This window comes from Haematobia irritans, chromosome 4, assembly GCF_050003625.1.
Source record: "Haematobia irritans isolate KBUSLIRL chromosome 4, ASM5000362v1, whole genome shotgun sequence".
NCBI lineage: Eukaryota > Metazoa > Arthropoda > Insecta > Diptera > Muscidae > Haematobia > Haematobia irritans.
The window spans coordinates 191,768,214-191,780,093 of NC_134400.1; positions in this window are offsets into that span (position 1 = coordinate 191,768,214).

The following is an 11,880-nucleotide window of genomic DNA, read 5'->3' on the forward strand; positions in this document are numbered from 1 at the left end:
ACTTTTTGGTGTTCGGTCGTAGCAGGAATCGAACCCACGACCTTGTGTATGCAAGGCGGGCATGCTAACCATTGCACCACGGTGGCTCCCACCTTTTCGAGGTTGAACAGCGTTACCCTGCCAGCATTTCAATGTTCCATTTCATCCTCATCGCTACCACAGACTCGTAAGTGACACTGCAACAATCGCCAACTGTGATAGTGCTGAAAACATAGTTATTACGCTTAAAATTGTGAAAAGTAAATTGGTGAACAATTTTTGACTTTCCAAATGGAATAAAGTGATAGTTTTTCAAATATTTTTCCAGACACGCTGCCTCCATTGGGAATAAAAGTACTGGCTGATAGACGCTACAACATTTAACTTACAACTTGTAACTCAACATCAATCTCTTATTAATGCATAAAAATGTGTTAAATGTGATGTGATAGTCGTATAAATGTTATATTTATGAGAATTTATAAATGTTTCATAAAATTAATAAACATCTAAACAATCGTGTTTTACTTGACCACAATGATTCTTTTACAACTATCTTAAAATGCAATTGGTCTGATTGTTTGAACGGGCTCTTATTGGCGTCCTTCTAAATGTATCCAGAAGGGCTCCTAATAATTGCACGCATGCGATACTTTTTTGTAGTAACTTGGCGTGGTACAACTTCTCAATAGTGACGGCGCTTTTCCGAGGAGTTTTGGATATCGTATACGACTGTTTTCGACGTAGTGGGGATTCTCAGAAGCGCCCCCAAATTCAAAAAATGTTGGCAGGGTAATGTTAAAGTGTAAAAATTGTTTAATATTTTCTTACCTATTTCTTGGCAATGCATTTGCAACTGCCGCTAATTTGAAATTTTCTACCCGTGCCATTCGAATATTCAGTTTCATTAGTTTGTTTTTAATTGGAAGAAATATTCGATTGGTCATTTCACTTCATTGATGAACACTTCGTTTTTCCCAGTCGTATTACAATCCGTAAGCTCTTGATCCCTCCACCTCAAACTATGCAAATTAATTCTCTTTTTCATTTCCTGTGTAATCTCTGCATTTTCAGTTACTGCTCCGTCAGTTTCTAGGCTAATTAGTTCCTCAATTACATTAACTTCCATATTTTCGCCACTATCAATTATTTAGCATTTCTTCGATTATGTTTTCCAAATTTATAGATTTTTTCCTCCTCTTCTTCATTTTCCTTATCCTCAGAATCATCCCAGTCAAAAGAAGTAAATAATTTTTTGAATTTCTGCCTTTTGGAGGCATCTAAGCATGTTCATACATAAAGAAATGGTCACTGTTCAGAAATTACCACACTTGACCAATGTCGAACAAATCAAAATAACGGGAATTAGAAACATTTAACACAATGTTGCCTATAGGCAACATTGGACATGAGAGAGTTAAAATTATGAAGGGTATATTGGTGAAAAACTGTCGTAATTCAAAATCCAGATGTACCAGCCTCTAGTAGCCATTCTTGATCGAGGCAATACGTTTCCATTTTGAATTTCGAAAAATTTTTCGCCATTTTTTTTTCTTTTAATTTTAAACAATGATATATATTTTAACTTAGGCAACTCTGCGCATAGGTAAAGATGTCATGCAGAGCCAAATCAAAAACATTCAGTGACATCTGTCGGCCTAGTTGTACAACGACAACGTTGTGTCGAAGTTGAGCAACTAGTGGATAAAAGATGGCTCTGTAGTGTAGGCGATAATTATGTCGTTCAGGAATTAGTTAAATATGCACACAATTTTTAAAAAAAATTTAATGTCCAACGGAAATTATATAAATTGACAGCCATTTTGGATTTAACTGCAATTTAGTAACAAGTAAATTGATAACAATTGAGTTAATTTTTGCACCATAATTTAAATTAAAGTTGCAAACTAGCGTTGACTATTGTAGGGTCGATTTTCATATTTTAGTTTTGATGGGGTTCATATTCATAGAAGTCACCTCACATTTGAAGCCTTGTAATAAAAGAGCATTTCACTAATATTATTAACACATCCTCTTACGGAAATGGAGAATAAAATTCCAAATAACATATTAGGCATTTGAAACATTTCACAAGAAAACAAAACATTAAACGATTTTTTTTCCCATTAAAGAGAAAATATGAAATCTTCAACTGGAAAGCTTGGTTTGTTAAAGGATAAACGGAAATGGCAACATCTGCTTTTGACAAACTATTTGTGATGATGGTGAGTGAGTGAGGCTTGTCACATTTGTAATATTAGTTCTCTTATGTTTTAACCATGGTATATACCGGAAACGAACGGGATGATTCTTGGCATTGTAAAACAACAACAACAATGCTCATCTCAAGCTTAATTGAGTCTGTTAAGCGGAAATGAGTTGTCAAGAATGAATGAATGAATAAATCAAGCATATACATGTTAGAAATAGATATGATAAAGCGATGGATTTGTTAAAACCAACCGAGTAACTGGATTTAATCGGTTCCAAAAACTAAAAGGTTTCCTTATGTGGAATATCCAATAAGCTGACACTTTTATGCCTACACTGAAAATTTTGTCAAAATTTTAATTCTATAAAAAATTTTGTCCAAATTTTTATTTCTATAGAAAATTTTGTCGAAATTTTATTTCTATAGAAAAATTGGTCAACATTTTATTTCTATAGAAAATTCTGTCAAAAATTTATTTCCATAGGACATTTTGTCAAAATTTTATTTCTATAGAAAATGTTGTCAAAATTTTATTTCTTTAGAGAATTTTGTCAAAATTTTATTTCTATAGAAAATGTTGTCAAAATTTTATTTCTTTAGAGAATTTTGTTAAAATCTTATTTCTAGAAAAATTTATCAACTTTTTATTTCTATAGAAAATTTTGTCAAAATTTTATTTCTATAGAAAATTTTGTCAAAATTTTATTTCTTCAGAAAATTTTGTCAAAATTTTATTTCTATTGAAAATTTTGTCAACATTTATTTCTATAGAAAAATTTACTAAAATTTTATTTCTATAGAAAATTTTGTTAAAATCTTATTTCTAGAAAAATTTGTCAACTTTTTATTTCTATAGAAAATTTTGTTAAAATCTTATTTCTAGAAAAATTTGTCAACTTTTTATTTCCATAGAAAATTTTGTCAAAATTTTATTTCTATAGAAAATTTTGTCAAAATTTTATTTCTATTGAAAGTTTTGTCAACATTTATTTCTATAGAAAAATTTACTAAAATTTTACTTCTATAGAAAATTTTGTTAAAATTTTGTTTCTATAGAAAATTTTGTTAAAATTTTATTTCTATAGAAAATTTTATTTCTATAGAAAATTTTGTCAAAATTTTATTTCTATAGAAAATTTTGTGAAAATTTTATTTTTAAGGAAAATTTTGTCAAAATTTATTTCTATAGAAAAATTTGTCAAAATTTTACTTCTATAGAAAATGTTGTCCAAATTTTATTTCTATAGAGAATTTTGTCAAAATTTTATTTTTATAGAAAATTTTCTGAAAATTTTATTTCTAGAGAAAATTTTCTCAAATTTTATTTTTATAGAAAATTTTAGTCAAAAGTTTATTTCTATAGAAAATTTTAGTTTTAAGGAAAATTTTGTCAAAATTTTACTTCTATAGAAAATGTTGTCAAAATTTTATTTCTATAGAAAATTTTGTCAAAATTTTATTTTTATAGAAAAATTTCTGAAAATTTTATTTCTATAGAATTTTTTTTCAAAATTTCATTTTTATAGAAAAATTTCTCAAAATTTTATTTCTATAGAAAATTTTCTCAAAATTTTATTTTTATAGATAATTTTCTCAAAATTTTATTTTTATAGGAAATTTAGTCAAAAGTTTATTTCTATATAAATTAAATATTGTCAAAATTTTATTTCTGTAGAAAATTTTGTCAAAATTTTATTTTTAAGGAAAATTTTGTCAAAATTTATTTCTATAGAAAATTTAGTCAAAAGTTTATTTCTATAGAAAATTTTCTCAAAATTTTATTTCTATAGAAAATTTAGTCAAATATTTATTTCTATAGAAATTTTTGTCAAAATTTTATTATTATAGAAAAATTTCTGAAAATTTTATTTCATTCGTTTTGTTTTGTTATTTTTGTTCTTTTATCATTGTTTTTGTTCTTTTATCATTGTGGTTGTTTTTTTGATTTCAGCTTAAAACCATACATTGACTAAACTACAAGTGTAACTTAACCAACAGAGGAAACGAATGTTTGTCAAATTTATTTGGGCAAAGCCCTATAGACTGTAAGATGGTTGGATGGACGCACGTTTCGAAATTACCACATTCCTCATCAGCATCCTCTACTTGCAGCAAAACTATCAACCAATTATCAGAATAAATTCAGGCAGTTCATTAAACCCAACAATAAACCACACTTGAACCCTCCGAAAATAGGCTTTACATTGATAGCCGGCTTATGCCGAAATAAATTCGTACAAACATCTCTCTTTTCCTTTGCCACCATCAAATCATCGATTTGAGTGAAGTTGGCTGGGTTTTATTTTGAGCGTGCTTCCTCTTCTTTCTTTCATTCGTTCTGTTTTGTTATTGTTGGTTTTTGTTCTTTAATCATTGTTGTTGTTTTTTGATTTCAGCTTAAAACCATAAATTGACTAAACTACAAGTGTAGCTTAACCAATAAAGGAAAAGAATGTTTGTGAAATTTATTTGGGCAAAGCCCTATAGACTGCAAGATGGTTGGATGGACGCACGTTTCGGAATTACCACATTCCTCATCAGCATCGTCTTTTCCTCTGTTGGTTAAGCTACACTTGTAGTTTAGTCAATGTATGGTTTTAAGCTGAAATCAAAAAAACAACAAGAATGAAAATTTTATTTCTATAGAAATTTTTTGTCAAAATTTCATTTTTATAGAAAAATTTCAGAAAATTTTATTTCTATAGAAAATGTTCTCAAAATTTTATTTTTATAGATAATTTTCTCAAAATTTTATTTTCATAGAAAATTTAGTCAAAAGTTTATTTCGATAGAAATTTTTGTCAAAATTTTATTTCTATAGAAAATTTTGTCCAAATTTTATTTCTATTGAAAATTTTGTCAACATTTTATTTCTATAGAAAATTGTATTTTTATAGAAAAATTTCTGAAAATTTTATTTCTATAGAAAATTTTCTCAAAATTTTATTTCTATAGGAAATTTTCTCAAAATTTTATTTCTATAGAAAATTTGGTCAAAATTTTATTTCGATAGAAAATGTTGTAAAAATTTTATTTTTAAGGAAAATTTTCTCAAAATTTTATTTTTATAGAAAATCTTCTCAAAATTTTATGTTTATAGAAAATTTAGTCAAAAGTTTATTTCTATAGAATTTTTTGTCAAAATTTTATTTCTATAGAAATTTTTGTCAAAATTTTGTTTCTATAGAAAATTTTTTGAAAATTTTCTTTTTAGGGAAAATTTTGTCAAAAATTGTAAATATACTCCCTTGTAAAGAAGTTCACTGTTCTTTAAATTTAAATTAATTTCCCTGAAGACGAGCATCGGAGATGTCTCGAAATATTGGAAAATTTTAAATATAAAAATACAACTCAAAAAACAACAACATCTGTTTTTATCCACATGACCTCAAGCCGAACTAAGCAAATATAATTAAAATTCATTTCTATAGAAAAATTTTTCAAAATTTTATTTCTATAGAAACTTTAGTCAAAAGTTTATTTCTATAGAACATTTTGTGAAAATTTTATTTTTAAGGAAAATTTTGTCAAAATTTAATTTAGATAGAAAAATTTCTGAAAATTTTATTTCTATAGAAAATTTTCTCAAAATTTTATTTCTATAGAAAATTTTCTCAAAATTTTATTTCTATAGAAAATTTTGTTAAAATCTTATTTCTATAGAAAAATTTTATTTCTATAGAAAATTTTGTCAAAATTTTATTTCTATAGAAAATTTTGTCATAATTCTATTTCTATAGAATATTTTGTCTAAATTTTATTTCTATAGAAAATTTTGTCAAAATTTTATTTCTATAGAAAATTTTATTTTTATAGGAAAATTTGACAAAATTTTACTTCTCTAGTAAATGTTGTCAAAATTTTACTTCTATAGAAAATGTTGTCAAAATTTTATTTCTATAGAAAAATTTGACAAAATTTTACTTCTCTAGTAAATGTTGTCAAAATTTTACTTCTATAGAAAATGTTGTCAAAATTTTATTTCTATAGAAAATTTTGTCAAAATTTTACTTTTATAGAAAAATTTCCGAAAATTGTATTTGTATAGAAAATTTTCTCAAAATTTTATTTTTATAGAAAATTTAGTCAAAAGTTTATTTCTATAGAAATTTTTGTCAACTTTTTATTTCTATAGAAAATTTTGTTCAAATCTTATTTCTAGAAAAATTTGTCAACTTTTTATTTCTATAGAAAATTTTGTCAAAATTTTATTTCTATAGAAAATTTTGTCAAGATTTTATTTCTACATAAAATTTTTTCAAAATTTTATTTCTACAGAAAATTTTTTCAAAATTTTATTTCTATAGAAAATTTTGTCAAAATTTTATTTCTATTGAAAATTTTGTCAACATTTTATTTCTATAGAAAATTTTCTCAAAATTTTATTTCTATAGAAAATTTTCTCAAAATTTTATTTTTATAGAAAATTTTGTCAAAATTTTATTTCTATTGAAAATTTTGTCAACATTTTATTTCTATAGAAAATTTTCTCAAAATTTTATTTCTATAGAAAATTTTCTCAAAATTTTATTTTTATAGAAAATTTTGTCAAAATTTTATTTCTATAGAAAATGTTGTGAAAATTTTATTTTTAAGGAAAATTTTCTCAAAATTTTATTTTTATAGAAAAACTTCTCAAAATTTTATGTTTATAGAAAATTTTACTTCTCTAGTAAATGTTGTCAAAATTTTACTTCTATAGAAAATGTTGTCAAAATTTTATTTCTATAGAAAAATTTGACAAAATTTTACTTCTCTAGTAAATGTTGTCAAAAGTTTATTTCTATAGAAATTTTTGTCAAAATTTTATTTCTATAGAAAATTTTGTGAAAATTTTATTTTTAAGGAAAATTTTGTCAAAATTCATTTCTATAGAAAAAATTTGTCAAAATTTTATTTCTATAGAATTTTAGTCAAAAGTTTATTTCTATAGAACATTTTGTGAAAATTTTATTTTTAAGGAAAATTTTGTCAAAATTTAATTTTGACAGAAAAATTTCTGAAAATTTTATTTCTATAGAAAATTTTCTCAAAATTTTATTTCTATAGAAAATTTTGTTAAAATCTTATTTCTATAGAAAAATTTGTCAAAATTGTATTTCTATAGAAAATTTTGTGAAAATTTTATTTCTTTAGAATTTTTTATAGAAAAATTTGTCAATATTTTATTTCTATAGAAAATCTTATAATTTCCGGGGACTCTGTTTCTTTTGGATATTTTGGGCTTATATTCTTGAGGTCTATTTACGTACCGTCCTGGAAGAGTACTTGGAGGAAAGCATGACAGAAATGTCTTTGTGATTTTTCATTTGCATCAGAAAATAAGTCTTGGATTGACTGACTTTAAGATTTAAAGTTCTTTGACTATTTTCTGTGGACAAGGATAAAAACTTACTCATCATAAATCCACCTCCTCCTCTTATATTTGGCTAAACCATCAAAAATGTTTATGCCTTGAAGTGGAATGACAAACATTCTTTGTTAATGTTCATAATTGTTTAATTACAATAGCTTGACTTTAAGGAGATTAGAGATGAAGGTGGATAAACTAGCAAAGTCATAGTCAACACACGACCACGACCGAAAATTTTCCCGTCGAACAAAACCATCGGGAGGAATGGCCTGGAAACATTTTAACATCATTGCTACATAGATGGATTGTCCAACAAAAACTGACAATAACAATGCTTTAGACTTAAAACTTTGTTTAATTTCATTTTTCGCTAAAAATCCTTGGAATTCTATGATGGTCCAACGAAGCAAATGCTGGGGAATAGCGACCCACCACCACCACCACCACCAATGATACCAACACTAGTAAGTGACCTGCTGAAAAGTCCTCTTTCTTAGTTACAACGATTTGGCCAATGGAGAAAGTTTGTTAGTAAAACCACTTGACTATTGAATTCTTGTTTTTCGTTTTACGTCGTTTTGAGCCTTAAAGGACTTTGGGTACTGTGGGAATAGTTGTGATGATGGTTATTTCTTTGTGTTGTCAACTTGCATATTTAGTTGCTATTCAAATTCTTGTAGGATCTAATAAAATTTTACAGGTCCTTGTCATAATTTGTCAAAGAGCTTGTAAAAAAATTCTGTTACAGCAGAAACCAATCAAAAAGCAGCGTTATTGAAACACTGAAAAAAAAAATTATTCACACAAATCGCCCACTAATGTATTGGGTAATCACCATAGGATAATGATGAGCAGCGTTGCCAATTTAGTTATTTTCCAGCTTGATTTGGCTTTTTTTGAAGTCATTTAGCGGGAAAAATATGCATTTAGCTTTTTTTCATGACCCTTTTAACAGGTTGGCTGATAAGTCCCCGGTCTAACAAAGAAAAACACATTTTTTGTCAAAATTCGTTTTTATTATTCAACATAGTTCCCTTCAAGAGCGATACAACGATTATAACGACCTTCCAATTTTTTGATACCATTTTGGTAGTACTCCTTCGGTTTTGCCTCAAAATAGGCCTCAGTTTCGGCGATCACCTCTTCATTGCAGCCAATTTTTTTTCCCTGCGAGCATCCTTTTGAGGTCTGAGAACAAGAAAAAGTCGCTGGGGGCCAGATCTGGAGAATACGGTTGGTGGGGAAGCAACTCGAAGCCCAATTCATTAATTTTTGCCAACGTTCTCAATGATTTGTGGCACGGTGCGTTGTCTTGGTGGAACAACACTTTTTTCTTCTTCATATGGGGCCGTTTTGCCGCGATTTCAACCTTCAAACGCTCCAATAACGCCATATAATAGTCACTGTTGATGGTTTTTCCCTTCTCAAGATAATCGATAAAAATTATTCCATGCGCATCCCAAAAAACAGAGGCCATTACTTTGCCAGCGGACTTTTGAGTCTTTCCACGCCTCGGAGACGGTTCACCGGTCGCTGTCCACTGAGCCGACTGTCGATTGGACTCAGGAGTGTAGTGATGGAGCCATGTTTCATCCATTGTCACATATCGACGGAAAAACTCGGGTGTATTACGAGTTAACAGCTGCAAACACCGTTGTTGCTTTTGGTCAAATGTGAGCTCGCGCAGCACCCATTTTGCACAGAGCTTCCGCATATCCAAATATTGATGAATGATATGACCAACACGTTCCTTTGATATCTTTAAGGCCTCTGCTATCTCGATCAACTTTCATTTTACGGTCATTCAAAATCATTTTGTGGATTTGTTTGATATTTTCGTCGGTAACCACCTCTTTCGGGCGCGCACTGCGTTCACCGTCCTCGGTGCTCATTTCACCACGCTTGAAATTTGCATACCAATCAATTATTGTTGATTTCCCTGGGGCAGAGTCCGGAAACTCAATATCAAGCCAAGTTTTTTTCCCTATCAGAAAACAGTATTTTATTAAAAAATACCTTTTTTCCATTTTTTTCACAATAACAAAAGTTGCTTCACAAAAGACGCTCTATCTCACAAACTAATTGACTTACAGACGTCAAATTTTGACACGAATCATTTGAAGGTTGGTACTATATAAAAATAATATGAATTTAGTACTAGCGACGCCATCTATGTGTCAGACCGGGGACCTATCAGCCAACCTGTTAGAATTCAGCAGAAAAAGAAATCCTGGTACGAAGAAAACGTTGGAAGCAAGGCCGTAGCCAGGATTTTAATTCGGGGGGGGTTCAACTTAAAAAAAAAATATTCATATAATCTCATGTGTAGAAAATTTTAATTATGCATAGGTATGTATACAATATTTTTATAATATTAAATTGAACCGACGGGCTTTTTGGGCGGCAAATAAATCAATGACTTCTTCAGTCGGCACATTTATTCGGCGATGAACCGACATTAATGCCAATCCTTTGAGTCTACTCTCGCTAGTCGAATTTCTAAGATACGTCTTTAATCTCTTCCATGGCTGAATAAGGAGGTTGAATCACGATAACAAAAACAACAAATTTCAATATGTTGTTTACAATTTTAAGAAGTCAAAATCAGCTGATAAAAGAATCGTATGGCATTGGTAAAAGTGGCAATTATTTATTCTTTCAATTGTCCTGAAAAAATAATTCAAATCGAGAGAAAAATAAAGGTTCAAATTTAATTGCGTCACCTATGAGTTATTGTGAAGTGGATAATTCATCCGAGGAACGCCGATATGAGACCAAAGTTAATAATGGAAGTCAGTCAAATGGATATTCGCCATCTATTAACAAAAACAGTTTAGGATGCAGTTTAAAAACTGATGTACGTGGTATTTTGGGTCTGGAATATGTTATCAAGATACTCAAGTCATCTTTGAACAATTCTCCAGCTATGAATGCGCGAGTTTGTTTGAGATGCATTTGCTATGCAGTGTCATTTGGAGAGCTGCAATCACCATAAACATATGATTTTGACATCTTAAAATTAGGTCGAAATAAAAAAATTGTAATCATATGGCCCCATGATTTAACCTTCTTGTTCAGCCATGAATCTCTTCATTGTTGAAAATGAACGTTCGGATGAGCACGTAGTAACTGCAGGGATGGAAAATGCAGTACTATAGTACTTTTTTCAAAACTTTTTCACCCCGGTCAGTAACGTAGTACCCCCGCGAATGATTTAGTACCTTTTGTGAAGACATTTTTGAGTCGATATCAGATCTATGGTACAATAGCTTTGACAAAATATTTTAATATTTTGAGAAAGTCTTTATCAACCTTATTTGCTACTAGTCTTTTACAAATATGGCAAAACAGACATGTTCATGTGGGAAGAAAATCTCGATTTTGTAAAAGACATAGTCAAAAACAGGATTTTATTGAACTTCAAGAATGTTTTAGTCGAAAAAAGAATGCGATTCTATATTATCGTATTTTTATTTCGGTAGAAAATGTTGTCAACATTTTATTTCTATATAGAATTTTTGCAAAATTTTATTTTTATAGAAAATTTTGTAAAAATTTTATTTCTATAGGAAATTTTTGCAAAATTTTATTTCTATAGAAAAATTTTTTGCAAAATTATTTCGGCATAAGCCGGCTATCATACAAAACCTTTTTTCAGAGGGTTCAAGTGTGGTTCATTGTTGGGTTTAATGAACTGCCTGAATTTATTCTGATAATTGGTTGATAGTTTTGCTGCAAATAGAGGATGCTGATAAGGAATGTGGTAATTCCGAAACCATCCAACCATCTTGCAGTCTATAGGTCTTTGCCCAAATAAATTTGACAAACATCCTGTTCCTCTGTTGGTTAAACTACACTTGTAGTTTAGTCAATGTATGGTTTTAAGCTGCAACAAAAAAAAACAACAATGCTTAAAGATCAAAACCAACAATAACAAAACAAAACGAATGGAAAATTTTATTTCTATAGAAATTTTTTGCAAAATTTTATTTATATAGAAAATTTTGTCAAAATTTTATTTTCTTTAAAATTCAGTCTCTTGACAATAATATTCAAGTGAAATTTTTGTTGAAATTTAGTAACAAGTACCTTTCCGATCAAAAAATACCTTTTTTGTACTTTCTTAAAAATTGTATTTTCCATCCCTGAGTAACTGGCAAAGTGACCAAAATTTTTAAAATATGCACGTTTGGAAATATCTCTTTATTGCTTCCATCGCTAAATTAGGCAGGTTCTTTTCGCAGGTTTTGCTCCATTTCATTTACACACGTGTGTTTGGCTGTTTCGTTGTTGTTCTATGGCCAAACAAAGCGAGTCATGTTCACAAAAAGAACAA